This window comes from Clarias gariepinus, chromosome 7 (assembly GCF_024256425.1).
Source record: "Clarias gariepinus isolate MV-2021 ecotype Netherlands chromosome 7, CGAR_prim_01v2, whole genome shotgun sequence".
In the NCBI taxonomy this organism is placed as follows: Eukaryota; Metazoa; Chordata; class Actinopteri; order Siluriformes; family Clariidae; genus Clarias; species Clarias gariepinus.
Window position 1 is genome coordinate 33,728,704 of NC_071106.1, and position 16,297 is coordinate 33,745,000.

Genomic DNA, 16,297 nt, shown 5'->3' on the forward strand with positions numbered 1-16,297 from the left:
CAACAGCCTGGGAGAGAGTTCCCCTCATATGAGGTCACATAAGCCAGGGGGGGTATAATTGGCTTTATTCAGCCCTGACCAAAAAAAAGAAAAAGAACAAAAGGATAAAGGATTTTTTTTCTTACTTTTTTGGTTCTATATATGCGCGCACACACACACACACACACACACACACACAAACTAGAGCCAATCTGAATGTCTAAAAAGAGTAAAAAGTGAATTTTGCATAAACTCCCCTTTAAGCAAGCGTTCCACTTTATTGTCAGTCCACACATGAATCATTGTGTCATTTTCCTGCTTAAATTGCTCAATATGCATACTCCTTATGTTACTTTTCAGGCTTTTGACATAACAGTTTATGGCATACTGTTACCACCTACTGGGCTGGCATGGCCATAATAGTATTTTCAAATCGCTTTGCGTGTTTGTATGGACAAAGATATATATATACAGTGGTGTGAAAAACTATTTGCCCCCTTCCTGATTTCTTATTCTTTTGCATGTTTGTCACACAAAATGTTTCTGATCATCAAACACATTTAACTATTAGTCAAAGATAACACAAGTAAACACAAAATGCAGTTTTTAAATGATGGTTTTTATTATTTAGGGAGAAAAAAAATCCAAACCTACATGGCCCTGTGGGAAAAAGTAATTGCCCCCTGAACCTAATAACTGGTTGGGCCACCCTTAGCAGCAATACCTGCAATCAAGCGTTTGCGATAACTTGCAACGAGTCTTTTACAGCGCTCTGGAGGAATTTTGGCCCACTCATCTTTGCAGAATTGTTGTAATTCAGCTTTATTTGAGGGTTTTCTAGCATGAACCGCCTTTTTAAGGTCATGCCACAACATCTCAATAGGATTCAGGTCAGGACTTTGACTAGGCCACTCCAAAGTCTTCATTTTGTTTTTCTTTAGCCATTCGGAGGTGGATTTGCTGGTGTGTTTTGGATCATTGTCCTGCTGCAGCACCCAAAATCGCTTCAGATTGAGTTGACGAACAGATGGCCGGACATTCTCCTTTAGGATTTTTTGGTAGACAGTAGAATTCATGGTTCCACCTATCACAGCAAGCCTTCCAGGTCCTGAAGCAGCAAAACAACCCCAGACCATCACACTACCACCACCATATTTTACTGTTGGTATGATTTTTTTTTTCTGAAATGCTGTGTTACTTTTACGCCAGATGTAACGGGACACGCACCTTCCAAAAAGTTCAACTTTTGTCTTGTCGGTCCACAAGGTATTTTCCTTGGCAATCATTGAGATGTTTTTTAGCAAAATTGAGACGAGCCTTAATGTTCTTTTTGCTTAAGTGGTTTGCGCCTTGGAAATCTGCCATGCAGGCCGTTTTTGCCCAGTCTCTTTCTTATGGTGGAGTCGTGAACACTGACCTTAATTGAGGCAAGTGAGGCCTGCAGTTCTTTAGATGTTGTGCTGGGGTCTTTTGTGGCCTCTTGGATGAGTTGTCTCTGCGCTTTTGGGGTAATTTTGGTCGGCCGGCCACTCCTGGGAAGGTTCACCACTGTTCCATGTTTTTGCCATTTGTGGATAATGGCTCTCACTGGGGTTTGCTGGAGTCCCAAAGCTTTAGAAATGGCTTTATAACCTTTACCAGACTGATAGATCTCAATTACTTTTGTTCTCATTTGTTCCTGAATTTCTTTGGATCTTGGCATGATGTCTAGCTTTTGATCTACTTCTCTGTGTCAGGTAGCTCCTATTTAAGTGATTTCTTGATTGAAACAGGTGTGGCAGTAATCAGGCCTGGGGGTGACTACAGAAATTGAACTCAGGTGTGATAAACCACAGTTAAGTTATTTTTTAACAAGGGGGGCAATTACTTTTTCACACAGGGCCATGTAGATTTGGATTTTTTTTTCTCCCTTAATAATGTAAACCTTCATTTAAAAACTGCATTTTGTGTTATCTTTGACTAATAGTTAACGTTTTTTGATGATCAGAAACATTTAAGTGTGACAAACATGCAAAAGAATAAGAAATCAGGAAGGGGGCAAATAGTTTTTCACACCACTGTATATATATTCTTTTTTTATGCTGCATTATTTTGTTTTTTATTACATTTTGTTAAATTCATTCTATTGTTACTTCATTAAGTATGCATTAATTCATGACCTTACAAATAAGGCATATACTTATTTCTCAATTATTCAAAAAGCAGATTTAAGGTGTTGACAGTGACCCTGAGAAGCCTAAAAAATCTGTGCACATTGTTCTTACTATTTAAGTCCCTATACAGCAGCTGTTCATCAGTAAAGTGTCCGACCTAGATCCAGAAAACCTGCTTACCTGCAAGAAAGTAGTCTGAAAATTTTAGCTTGTAAGCCAAAGAGGTTGGGAGTGGCACGGTCCGTAGTATCATGACACTAATGGCCAGTTTATGCGCTGTAAAGCACTGTGCAGGCTGTCAGCAGGAAGGAAAAACCCTGACAACGTGTTATTCGCCGTATTTTAAAAGTAGTTAATTGAGGATCTGCTTGACAAGTAATCAACGTTCTGTCTTCTAACCTGAAGCTGTCATCCAGACTGCAAACAAGAAAATGATGACAGCGTGGTAACTGCACATCTTGGGGTAATTTATTAGCCCAAAATCTGGAGTGAATTTACATATATTTAAAATGTCAAACAAGTCAAACCTGAGGTTATTTCAGCTCATCCTAAAAATAATTAAATAAATGGATTGCATTACTTTTCTATAACTGCAGCAGTAGTTTGGCTGCCAAGCAAATCACATATTTATATTAAGATTCTCAGTCCAATACATTTGAGCAATCTCACACTAGAGGGAATGCTCTTGTGCTGATTAGCACCAGCACTAGTTTATTGGGTAAAAGTAGTTCTAAATTCTTACCAGTACTACAGGTACAGTATGTAGCCCAAAGGTGAAAAGAATAAACCAAGAGGTGGTGTAGAGTCATGTAAATCTTGTAAGTTTTGCTTTATATTTCCACTTATTCCACTTTAAAATGTCAGTTATGTCAACTTCCGGGTTCTGGTGTCAATTCCAAACCAACAAGTAGTGCCCTTGATCAGGGATTATAGAGGGATTTCGAATTCAACCTTATGTTAGACGCTGGTTAGCTTTATAGCTCGCTTTATGGCTAAATAAAACAACACATGCAATTTAGAATGACTTCTGAATATTAAGTGTAATTAATAAAAGTATTCTAAAATAAGTTATACATTTTTTTATATAGTTTTCTTGCTGATAATGCTTCTGTGACTGGTTTTGAATGTGCTCTCTCCTGTACTATCCTAGACATATTGGCAAGTGACAGGTGGTGTATTTAATGATTGTTGGAACACTCGTGATGCAGAGTAATAAATACAATTACTGTATATAGGTTAGAATACATTAATACATAAACTTATGGAAAGCCTTTCATCATATCAGATTATTCGGTCATTGTAAAATATCATACATACTGTATAGAGACATAGAGAGACATCTATTCATACATGCAAGCAAGTAAGCAATAGCAGGAACTAAATTGACTTGTGGAACATTAAAGTGAAATTTATAGTTATAACGTATAAAATGTGGTGTCTTAGTGGTTAGCAATGTCGTCTCTTTGTGTGGAGTTTGCATGTTCTCCCAATACTTGGTGAGTTTCCTCTAGGTACTCTGGTTTTTTCGCCCACAGTGCAAAGACATTCAGTGTGCATTAAGTAACTGGCGGAGAAATGGCAAAAATATCCTCGAGTTGGAGAGTGGATGGCACATGGATAGACAAATATACCAAAAAAAAAAAAAACATTTTAAATGTGTTGCTTGTTAATTAAAAAAAAATTATATAATTGTTTTATTGATTAATTAAAAAAGATTCCTTTTTTTGTTTGTTTGTTTGTTAAGTTGTTTTTGTTTTTAGTTTTTTTTCATCTTCTATGGTGTACATTTTTAAACCTTAATACATTAGCCACTAACCACATATAAGCCAATACAAAACCATGAAATTAATATTACAAGTGTGAATCCTTTGAGTTTTTGATGGTTAAGACTTCAAACAATGTTTCGAATCAAAAAGTACAATTAGGTTTTGAAAAGAAGAACAATGCTTTGAAGATTAGGTTTTCCTTATCTTGAATTATCGTAACGACAGCCTGGGTCTTGACACCGAGAGGTCCTTTGGTACTATCAATTCCTGTAGGAAAAAGTGCACTTTGAATATAAATATGAGTCTGTATGACTTTACCAACATACTTCTAAATGTCTTGTTTTCTCAATTTAGGTGATGACTATTGGTGATGGTTATGTAACATTCTAATCTAAAGCAGACTGGTGTTTGCTCACATTTTAAATAATGTAATTCCATTATCTATTACATTAACTCCAAGTTATAGTTTCTTGTATGACCTTATCAGTCACTTACATTGTTACGGCAGAATTTTGGACTATTCTTCTTTACAATATTGCTTTAGCTCATTAAGAATTTTTGGGCCTGCTGTTATGCACGGCTCTCTTTAGGTCCCACCACAGCATTTCAATTTGGTTTTACATGAGCCAATTTCGACCAAGCTTTAACTGTTAAAAAGAGGGCCTCACAATTGCCTCTACAGAGGAGTTCATGGACAACTTTATGACTGCAAGGTACCCAGGTCCTGTGGCTGCAAAAATAAGCCCAAATCATCACCCCTCCACTGCCATGCTTCCATTTTGGTCTCATCTGTCCATAGGACATTATAGTTTCAAATACCTTTTTTAGACAAAAAGACACATTCTCCTGCCAACGCTTCCAAGAAAAATGTACCTGTGTTCAGCCTTCTTCTAATTGTGTTGTCATTGGACTTTGCTCAGTGAGGTCTAATATGTAGCTCGTGGGTCCTTTCTATTTCTCTGAGCATTGTATGGTTTAACATCCACTCCTAGAAAGATTGGCAACTGCTTTGCTTGCCTTTCCTTGCTGTAAAACATTAAAACGTTTCTTGTTTTTATACCCCTTTTCAGATTGACGTGCAGCAACAGTTGCTTCGCTAAGACCATTGCTTATGTAATACCCTCTGATCATTGTGTTAACACACACCTGAATGCTCGAGGAAACTGCCCAAATTTAATGTTTAATTAAACATAATTTAATTTAATATACTAGTAAAAGAAATCAATGAATCGTGGTTGTTCCATAACATTTAATGTAACTAAAAACATATAAAGTATGTATCTTTGGTATAACAACTGGAATTGTTACCTCCCTGAAATGCAACATGAATAAAACACTTTATGTCAAAGAAAAGTCATTACCTCCGGAGTGGTGCCAGTAATTCCATCACACCATCCTATCAACTATTATTTTCCCATAACAAAACACATAGTAATTTTTTTACTTATGTATTGTTTATGATGATATGATGCATTTGGTTGCATTTTCAACTCATTGAGTTAAAAAAAACACACACTGTTATAAATCTAGAGCCAAAATGATTTAACGTGCTCTCCAAAAAAGAAAAAAGCAGGAAAAGAAGAATTACTGATTAATTCAGTGCCAAGAGTGTGACAGTAATCTGAGCTCGACGGAAACAATCTCACAGGGTTTCAGTCTTTGAAACCCGTTAATTTTACCACAGTTAAAGCAGCATTATTGAACTTTTTGGAGCCTGTGTTCTTTTTTTCTATCTCATGCATTCTGATCACTAGGTTTCTACTGAAGTTTTTACTCAGACTGCCCTACACTGAGTGTCTGACAAATATCTGACCTGTTAACAATGAACACTTTTTAAACATAGTTTAACTCTGTAATGAGTCATTTAAAACAAAATGATGGCAATTAATAGCACTGGCAATGAAATTTAATCAATTTGAAGTTCTTTATTTACTAAATAACATGGTAGTTATTAATTTACACATGCACAGTTATATTCTCAAACCTGATTAGTCAGAAGATGTTCAGGGCTCGACCAGTAGTTTTTGCTAATTCTTTATATTTTTCAAAGAGACAGCACCTACGCAGGGATTTGTATGGCAATTTTTTTTACATAATTTAAAACTAATAATAAATAAGAAATGCTTTTTTTTTTTTTTTGGAAACATTTATTTCATATTTACAAGAAGTACAGTACACAAATACAGTCCAGGTACTGTAGTTGCCAAAAAATGTACCTGACTACAAAGAGTAGTACCACTTTAAATTTGCTACCTTAAGTTCAAGTACTAAGTATGTGATTTAAAATTTACTTTAAGTACAAAAGTACAAATATTCCACAAATAAACTTTTTTTTTTTTCTGGATAGCTAGTATTTTCTTACAACTGAACTGTAAAAATACAGAATACAATAAGGATAAAATCCATTCATCCATCCATATAGGAACGTCTGCCATCCAACTAAAAATCGTGGAGGCCAACAGTGGTAAGACCTGGGGCAGAGCATGCAAAATCCATGCACCCAGACCCCGTGGCGGTAATCAAAAAGGGCTAACAATAAGGTTAAAGGATTATACTGTAGGCTTGTTATAAAAACGATGTTGTTATTGGCGTGAAACAAACTGTAAACTAAATGTATAAAAGCACAGTATGTTAGATACTGTAGTTAGCTACAGTAGATCACTTTTAATCTTATCTTGCCAAGCGTGCCCATATGACGAGCTTAAAAAAGAAACCAGAAAAATATGCAAGATAGAGACCAAGCTGGGTGTAATACATTGTCCAGGTAATCATCAATCACTTTGGTGCGCTAACCAATCCTTCATTTCATAAGTCATAATTACCTGCCAATCAATTCTGTAAAATTGTACTGGTGGAATTGTGTTGTTCCTATTCTTCCCACGTGTGGTGTCACTCAGTCATGATAGTGTGTCAGTGACAGATTATCATATGTTTATATGTTTAGATTTGAACATCAAAGCACTTCTGTGTTATGTTAGAAAAAAAAAAACAATTCTCTATTTAAAAGAGCATTTTACCCCCTACATAAATTTTACATTAAAAAATTGTGTGAATGGACGTATATAGTATCACATGCCATAAATACTCTAGTAAAACACAGATACAAAAAATGATAAACCTCAAGTACAGTAACATAGTAGTAGTAGTAAAATTTAACTTCATAACTTGCCACCTTTGCATAGTTTGGAAAAATAAACTCAGGTGTCAGTGCTTTGTAACAGTGCTGGTGCTTTGTAAAGTTTCCCAGCATGGCAAAGTCTTTACAGCATAGTTTACACTTCTTATTTCCTTGGCAAAACAAAAAGGTGTAAAAGTGAAATAAACTAACTTGATAATGTCTGGTTAATGTTTATTTACCAGCATTCAATTTTTTTATATACTGTTGTTGTGCGGTTATTAATAGCAGAAACATTGCGACCATCTGCAACATCAGACAACTCTGTGCTATAAGCAGAATAACATGCTGAATATAGTTGTGTAATACTGTATTACATTCACATCTCTTATTTTTGCATTAAATTATAGTCAGTTACATATTCAATTTAAAACACTTTTGAGAACAACAATCAAACTTAAAAAAGTTGTTTTTTAAACAACTTCCATTTTACTCTATTTATACAATATTTTTACCCCTGATAATTACATTAAATGTTTGTCTATCACTAGCTCAACGCCTGTTTCACCAGTTGCAGAGCAAATCAGTCCACCAATACATATCCTGGACCATTCATTCCTTAAGCCATCAAGTTGTTTCAATGGTTTTCATGATTTTAAACAGAGAGTTTTAGAAAGGTGCCAATAGTTTCCATTGTTTTAAAATCAAATTAAATGAGGCGTATAATCCCTGGTCAGGTTTGCACATTCACACTGCGGAAGGACAGCTGCATTTTATCTTGAAATATTGCTTAAGTATATTTGGTGCTATCAATTAATGGACAAAATACATGAACAATGATCAAGACGGTAAGGTACGTAGGTAAGGAATAAATCACTTTGCAATGTGTAATTATGGGAAATCAAGATCACACCAATCCATTGTTAATTAATTTCCTGTTAACAGCATGCCCCAAAGTGTTTTATTCCTCTTACAGCACACCAATTTGGATAACAGTGTACTGTATATTAATTAAAGCATGCAATATCATAGATTTTTCTGCATTTATAGTTGTGAAACAGAATAGCAGTCCTAGCAGCTATTAATGTTCATCTCTCTCTCTCTCTCTCTCTCTATTTCTCTTTTACATGCTCTCTTTCTCTTTTAAAGCTAATAAGGTATACAAGTACAGCTTACTGAGAAATAGCAAAGTTATTTGTCCTGAAGTCTTTCCTATGGAAGGAAATTTACTTTCTGTTACAAAACACTGACCCTAGAGACTCCATCCCTGAAATGTTACATAAACCTTCCCTTAGAGAAAGCTTTGCAATGTCAATGACACACATTTTGTATTTGTTAAATAACTGCATTTATGATTAGGTATAGATTTTAATTCTGTGAATGAGCTGTTACCATGGAAACTAGGCTGTAATGTATTAAAACAAGTGCATTAATGTTAGCTTGAATTATGAATTGTGCCTTTTATGCAATATTAACCAACATCTTTTGACCAAGCTTATTTTAAAATTTAGTAGTGCTGACTAACTGACCAACCTTTATCATTATAACTGTACTGACATTATATAAATGCAGTATGTAAAGGACATATTCAAATGTTCGGCTGAAATTTAGGAGAGGCTTTGCTGACTCCTTTTGTTTTACAGTTTGACCTGAAACATTCCACATAATGACCAGTGCATTATTGACTGTGCACTTTTTTTTAAAAGGTATCCAGCATATAAAGGCCTTGACTTCAAAAGAGCTACAGAACAAATAATAATAATAAAAGGAGAAATAAAAAATTAATAGTAGCCATGCCTCCTAGAACAGCCAAGCAGCTCTGTGAATATAAAAATAAATTGCATAAATTGTTTCTCCCTGGGTTTAGATATTTCTACTTTGCCATGGTCGAGCTGGCTTCGTTTGTTGGGTAATGATATATGGAACTTAAAACTGAACTATAAAACCAAATGGGAAAGGGGTACCATTAAAATGGCACTGTAGGCCAAGAGAAGAGAAGAAAATGCATAGAAATGCCAGGGTCCAATTGATCCACTGCCCTATGCTGGTCAGAGAAAGAATAAGTGACTAAAAGAAGGAGAGAATAAGAGGAAGAGAGAGAGAGAGAAAGAGAGAGAAAAAGCTCCGCAATGTCTCTGTAGTCATTATTCTATTTTAAGGGCATGCTTTGCCCTTTGAAGAACTGTAGCTTGAATATGGATATGTTGTGCTGTAACAAAAGCTTCCTAAACTTTTTGAAACTAACATAAAGCTTTATCAAATAAGGTAATTGAAGTTTTTGTTTTTTTTTTGTGTTTTTTTTGCAGAGTTTGCAAGTGTCTTATATTAGCAGGCGCCTGGCTGACCAGTGCATTGCTAGCTCTTTGTACTTCTTTGGCAAAAAAGCTTTTATCATACTTTATAAACATTGCATAATACGCTCTTCATTTGTTCTGTAATGTTCAGCGATTTGGATTTTCTGAGTATCTGAGCATAATAAATCGACTTTTCGCTGTACTGCAAGCATTATTCTCCTTTTCACGCCATGGCCTTGGGCTGCTTAGCTACAGCGTTTGCATATTTATGGCCAAACACAACCTTTCCTGAACATATTGTAAGGTCTAAACCTGATTAATTAGTTTCTATTTCAGCATCTGCAAGTTTTACAGTGGTCCCTGGACACGTAATGCAAATTCTGGCACTTTTTTTTTGTTGTAACAAGAGATTTAGTAGAATTAAAGGGATGATCGTGTTTCACAATGACTTGTATCATGATACGAAGACATTGATAATGTTTTACATTAAGGTTCATGATCTATGTGCTTATTCTAAGGCATTATTGTTTCCTTGGTATCAGCATATTTACAGTATTTTCTATGGTAGTGTCATAAATAGAGAGAGTCGAGGATGAAGGTACATGCATGTTTTTATTAGTAAACATAATTAAAAGAAGTAAACCAACATCACAACTGTAAGAATAAGTTTGAGGCATGTCATCAACATACAATGGCACAAATAGACAGAGACAAAGAAACATTGAGACACATGAAATTCATATGGAATAAATTAACAAGCAATTAACTTAATATGATGTAAATACAATCTTAATAAAGTTTATAATGCCTTGGTAACTGTGCATCATGACCCTAATGACTGCTGCAGTACTGCTGCGTATAATTGCAGTTCTATACTAGTAAATTGGTGACAGTATCTTGGGCACCCAATCTCTGCCTATGGGGACCAAAGGCCAGCCCATCTGATCTGTATCCCACAGAAAAAAACGATGTATCACAAATTCCTGAAAAAAGTTATTGCTGTCCACAAGAGAAAGGTATTAAAACATTTAGTGCATCATAGCTTACCATGTACCGTATGGGACTTAGACAAAGGGTTCAAGGTTGTTTACTTAGCCTTTAAATTCCCCAGATCTCAATCTGATTTACTGTGTAATTGCAGTGCCAAATTTGCCATTATTGAACGCCTGACCTTCCAATCAGTAACCCAGACTCTTTATTGTTAGAGCCACCACTGTACCTGCTGCTCATAACTTTGGAAGGGTAGTGTGATGTAGCCCAACATTGAAAAAATTACCATTACGACACCAAAGTTGCATCACAGGGGTGCATCACACTAACCCATCATTATTTAGTTTCCTATAACAGTGCAACATGAATATTTACTTAGCAGCTAAAATAACACATTTATGTGGGCTTGATATTGATAAATCACAAAATTCTCCAATAGATAAAATAGAAAATAATAATAATAATAATAATAATAATAATTATTATTATTATTATTATTATTATTATTATTATCATTATTATTATTAGTGTCACTTTGTTAACATTTCTATATGTTTGGTGGATTAAAGTTTATCGAAAATGAGCAAATGAACAAAAAATGAGGATAATGATTGTAAAGGTGTTGAGTTTTTTATTCTTGTCTTAACCAAAGAATAATCATATATTTGCTTTATTGAAATTTCTGCCTGCATCACATACTTCTACATAGTTAGTGTATTTGACATAGATATATGGCCTGCTTTTCTAACTATATAAAGATATATGTCTGACTAACCTCCACCTGCCTGAGGCATTATGCTTCCTTTGAGTCTCCAGCATGGTTGCTTTGACCCGGGATCTTCCAGTGTCCCTCTGGACTCTTCTTTGCATTAGCACCCAGGTGGAACACTGAACTTTCCTTAAATGCCCAAACTGCTGTGTCACTGGTTGTGTTCCAAAGAAGTCTACTTCTGCTACACCTACTTAAGCAAGCAACTTTTTAGAACTTATCTTCTGTAAAACAGTTTTCACTTGACATTTAATGATTCTTAGATCTCGTCCTATTTGTACTAGCATGAGAATGTGTTTTAGATTTCCTGAGATAAGTGAATAACTTTTAAATGTTGTAAGTCTAACTGATACTTAACCTCCTAACCTACAAACTGTTAAGGGTTCCACACTTTCTCACTTTTACAACAATATATAATATTTTTGCATTGCTTCTTTTGTAGTCACTGCATGATACGCCTTAGGTTCTGTAAATACAAAGAAATGTAAGAGGTTAATGCGATTTTTATTTCCTTGTTTTTTTTTTTCTTTTACATCTTTTGTCAAGCTGTTTGCCAGCAATTTGACATATTGTGAAAAACATAGAACTGTGTTATATACTAAACATGCAGCGAATATATATATATTTTTTTAATTCATAAAATTATTTCTACTACCTTCGATTGCTGCATGTGCCTTCCGCGGTGGCGGCATGGCCACCTGCACAGGCTTTTATAGCAGGCCCAACACCGGTTGTTGGGCGCTGCCCTGGGGCAAGCAATCAGTGTAAATGCCAGACACCTGGTCACACCTGTTTATAAGTTCTGCGAACGTTTGACTCCTTATGCAGACATACGTAGTTCTGTGCCAGCTTGCAGTTTCAATAAAGATAAGATCAATCTTTCAATAAAGATGTTTTAAAAGATTATATCAAGTAAGACAGGAATATTTGAGGATTTATTTAAACAACAGTCCCTCAGGTCTTAAAGAGACAGTTCAAGCTTATTTACGTCTGTCTTTAATACAAAATTTAAATTGATATGAGGTCACCCTGAAAATTAAGACAATGTAAGTATTTGGGGTCAAATTCCACAACCCTTGTTCCATGCAACAATGCATTCCAAAGTACATCATATGAAACCTCTGCACTCTCACTGAGCTAAATCAAGCTAATATCTTTCAAAAGTAATCAATTTCGAAGTGTGTTTAGTAAATATTTAACACCTTTCTTTCCCTGGACCTAGCCATATAGCTCATAGGAACTATTTAGCATAATCTTAGCTGAACTTCTTTTGCATGGAATGAGGGTTGTAGAATTTGGCCCTGGTTACTAACATTGTACTCTAGATGACAAACTTCCTTGTCATTCAGCATAGCAGGAAAATATAAAATGGCCAAGTACATAATAGTATGAAGGGGTGAAAGGGTCTTCCTATGTGCCATCCAGCACATTGGACACCAGATACACCCAGCCCTGGAATATATCCATAGTTTCTGTAGCAGTTACTGTACTTACAGGGTTGGTCTACCAGCTCAACACCCGATTGCATCTTAGCACTTGGAGTGATGGACCTTGCTCAAGGATCCAACAGTGTCAGTCCAGTGGTGTCGGGGTTCGAACCGTGGACGTCCTATTCAGCATGCCAACACCAACCACTATAGTCATATACCTACCTCCTGCATAATCTGCCCAAAGTAGACCTATTGATATGTACCTCAATTTTGAGTTAAGACAGCAAAAACCAACCTTATCACTTTAAATTATTAGACTGATGGTGATAAAGTAAAGAAAACCAGGAAGTTAGTTAGCAGTTCATGTCCTCAACCTGAAAAAGACTATGTTTGGTTCCCTTGCAGCTTAGATCAGGAGTTACTGTACCTTTGACTATCTTACACAAGCATTTCCAACACTTTATCTTCTATTACAGTACTTCTGCTCTTGATTCCATAATCCACATACAGTCTTTCCGAGGACCAACGGGCCTCATATTTCAGTTCTGTTTGCATCTCAGGAGACTCCATTGCTAGTGTTTTGTAACACTTTTTGCTAACTTAACAGAAAGATAAAGAGAGAGAGAGAGACTGAGTGACAAGGAAATGAGTATTTGTAGCTGACATAACCTTATAGCTGTGATAACAGACACCAACTTGTTTTTCATAATTAGCTAATGGCTGTGATATCAGAGAGGAAAAAATATGTCAGGATACATTGTTATTAGAAAATAATCAGCTATGAGGAGGTACTGTAGCAGGAACTCTGCTTTATCATGTTAGGCCACATTCACTGTCCTGCAGTGATGCATGGTTCAATCATACAAATACAGGTTTTCCCACATTTTTTAATTTTATTTTTTATTTTTTTGCTAGAAAGAAGCAGATGATTTTTTATCTCATCATACATCTGAGCAGTGGGGGGGTAAAGGGCCTTGCTCAAGGGCCCAACAGTGGCAATTTAGTGGTTGTGGGGTTTTAACGTGGGTCCAATGCCTTAACCACTGAGCAGATGGTGTGAGATTATGTTTGGGTAGGAACAGGGTTAGCATTCATACATTTCTGCCAAAATTCAGCTTTGTTATTCTTGTCAGTTCAGATGTTATGTGTGATATAACAACAATAAAAAAAATGGACTATATAAAACCGCAGAAGTTATTCTGTTGTCCATTTAAAAATCAGTTGGTAAACCAATTCATATTGACCTACCCATTTCTCTCCTGCTCACACTCCCTCTCTCTCACATACACACACACACACTTCTTTCAATATCTCTTCCTCTGTCTTTCTAACTCTCTCACACACAATCTCATCTCTGCCAATCTCTCTTACTGGGAAATATGCGGAAGGTTTTAAAAGCTGATGAGTGCATCAGGGGAAAGGAAATGCATGTGAATTCATTAGTGACAATGAGGTCTTATTAAGTCCTTCCTTACACAGTACCTCGTCTTGCTTCCAATTTTCTTCACTACACAGTGTGAATCAGAGAGAAGTGCAGTTGAAGCTGAAGAACACAGAGAAAGAGCTGTCAATTTTACATCTCTTTTTTTTTTTAAGCCATTATGAAATGCATAAATAAACCTTTACTATATATTTTAACGTTTCAAAAAGATCCAAACTGAACGGCCAAGACCAAAAAAAAAATCATCCAATCGTGGTTATAAACCATTGGGGATTGATGACTATATTAGTGGGAAACTGGTCAGAGACAGATAATGCATAATATGTGCATGAGATGTCATGACCAAGTGTACAAGTAGGATGGAGCTGTTAGTCATTAGCACTGATAATATATATATATATATATATATATATATATATATATATATATATATATATTCTTTATAACCGCATAACAAGGTCAGAAAAATTTGCAAAACCAAATTCAGTCAATAAACCTAACACAAAATAAACCGAACTAGTTACTAGCTGTATGTTCGCTGATTGTAAAATTATATTTAACTACACAGGCATGTGTTTTGGAAGGCATAATTTAAACCCCAATCATGTTCTTCACTGCTTCAGTTTAGCCAACATGGACAATAAAAGTTAAAGATGCCTTACACATGTGTTTAGCATCTCAACACAAGATATTTAATTGCTCTCCTCTGCCACGGATAGGCGATATGATGCCAAACTTATACCTGCTTATTTTTAGTGTGAATATCAATACACAATATACACTGATCAGCCACAAATATTAGAAACACTAACATTTAAACCACTTAGGTTTGGGATTTCTTTTGTGCTCTGGTCTATTAAGCATGGCTTCTCAGGGCCTCCGGGGGTGTGCTGTGGTATCAGGATGTTGGCAGTAGATCTTTTGGATGTTGTAGTTTGAGCGGTGGGGGTTCTCTGTTGATTGGACTTGTTTGTCCAGCGCATCCCATGAATGCTCGATTGAAGTGGGAACAGAGAATTTTGTCAATGACTTTGGGTTCTTTGTCTGCTTTGAGCTGTTGTGGTTTTCGCTGGGTGTTTTGCTGTCCTCCTATCGTTGATTTTTTTTTTCAGATTTTCGGTGGGCTTGGACCAGACCGGCTAGCCTTTGGTCCAAGAGGGCATGGGTGAGCCCAGGGTTCCCATGATACTGTCACCAGATTACTGGTATGTAGGTGATCAATGTTGTTCAATTCGCCTAGTGGTGGTGTTTATGTTATGACTGATCAATGGATATTTAATTCCAGTCAAAAGTTTGGACAGACCATCTAATTCCATAGTCAATGGAATGTGAAGGGATCCAGCACGCAAGTATGCAATAATCCCCTTTGAACAGTTGATATTGAGATGTGTCTGCTACTTATGCTCTGTAAAGCCTTCACAACGGCTCTAATATGAGGTGCTGTTTGTTAATTGGTGATTTCTGAGGCTGGTAACTCTAAATAAACTTCTCCTCCTTTTGATGGGTTTTGCAAATGCACTTGACAATACTGTTTTTGCAAGAACTGTTCCAGAAAAGCTGACTTACAGTACATGTTTTAAAATAACAACTGACTGTTGTTGTTGTTGTTGTTGTTGTTGATGTTAATCAAGTACCTAATGCGATATGTCTTATTTCATAGTTTTAAAAAAGTCCAAACATGTATCCAAACTTTTTGCAGGTAGTGTATATAATGCAGAATTTACAAAGTGGTCTAAGTGTTCAGGTGTCAGTCAAAGTCACATGTGAGATGTCAATCCATATTAAGAACATGCTGATAATAGAAAAAATGTGTAAAATAAACAGCCTATATTACATAAAAATAGGAATATCTGTGAGAATTTGACTTCAGTTCCCCAAAACAATAACCAATTGATTGAAATCGAGTTGAATACAACAATAAAAAGGTAGACGAAACAAAAATAATAAACCTGCTTGCTCTGACAAAGTAGTTCCATTTTCTACTTAAGAATGCTACAGACGTATTAAGGGCAAGTTGAACACACTTTCTTTTGGTGCAGAAGGCATTTTGGACCGTGAAGGCTTTGCAGCTCAAAAAATAATACGCTCTTTGTATTGCAGTGTATGCTGTACAGAAACCTGTATTTTACACATCGCATTTCCATCATAACTTTTTGACTGTTAAATGCAATGCTATTCGTTCGTGTTTCGAATTGTAAACAACAAGCTGTGCAGAGAGTGGTGTGCGAAACCGTGGCTGTCGTGTGTGATCTAAATGCATTTAATGGATTTTCAGAGAATGTTGGAGCTAAGAAAAAGCTAAGTGTTTAGACTCTTTAGACTCTTTAGTGTTAAAGCCCTGCCACACTGAGCCATGTTCA

The 16,297-nt window shown here is 35.9% G+C and overlaps 1 protein-coding gene across 4 annotated transcripts in view; it reads left to right on the forward strand.

The window, feature by feature from the left end:
- insyn1 (inhibitory synaptic factor 1) overlaps positions 1–16,297 on the forward strand; it is a 99,259-nt gene that overhangs the window by 70,455 nt on the left and 12,507 nt on the right. The window lies entirely within an intron of this gene.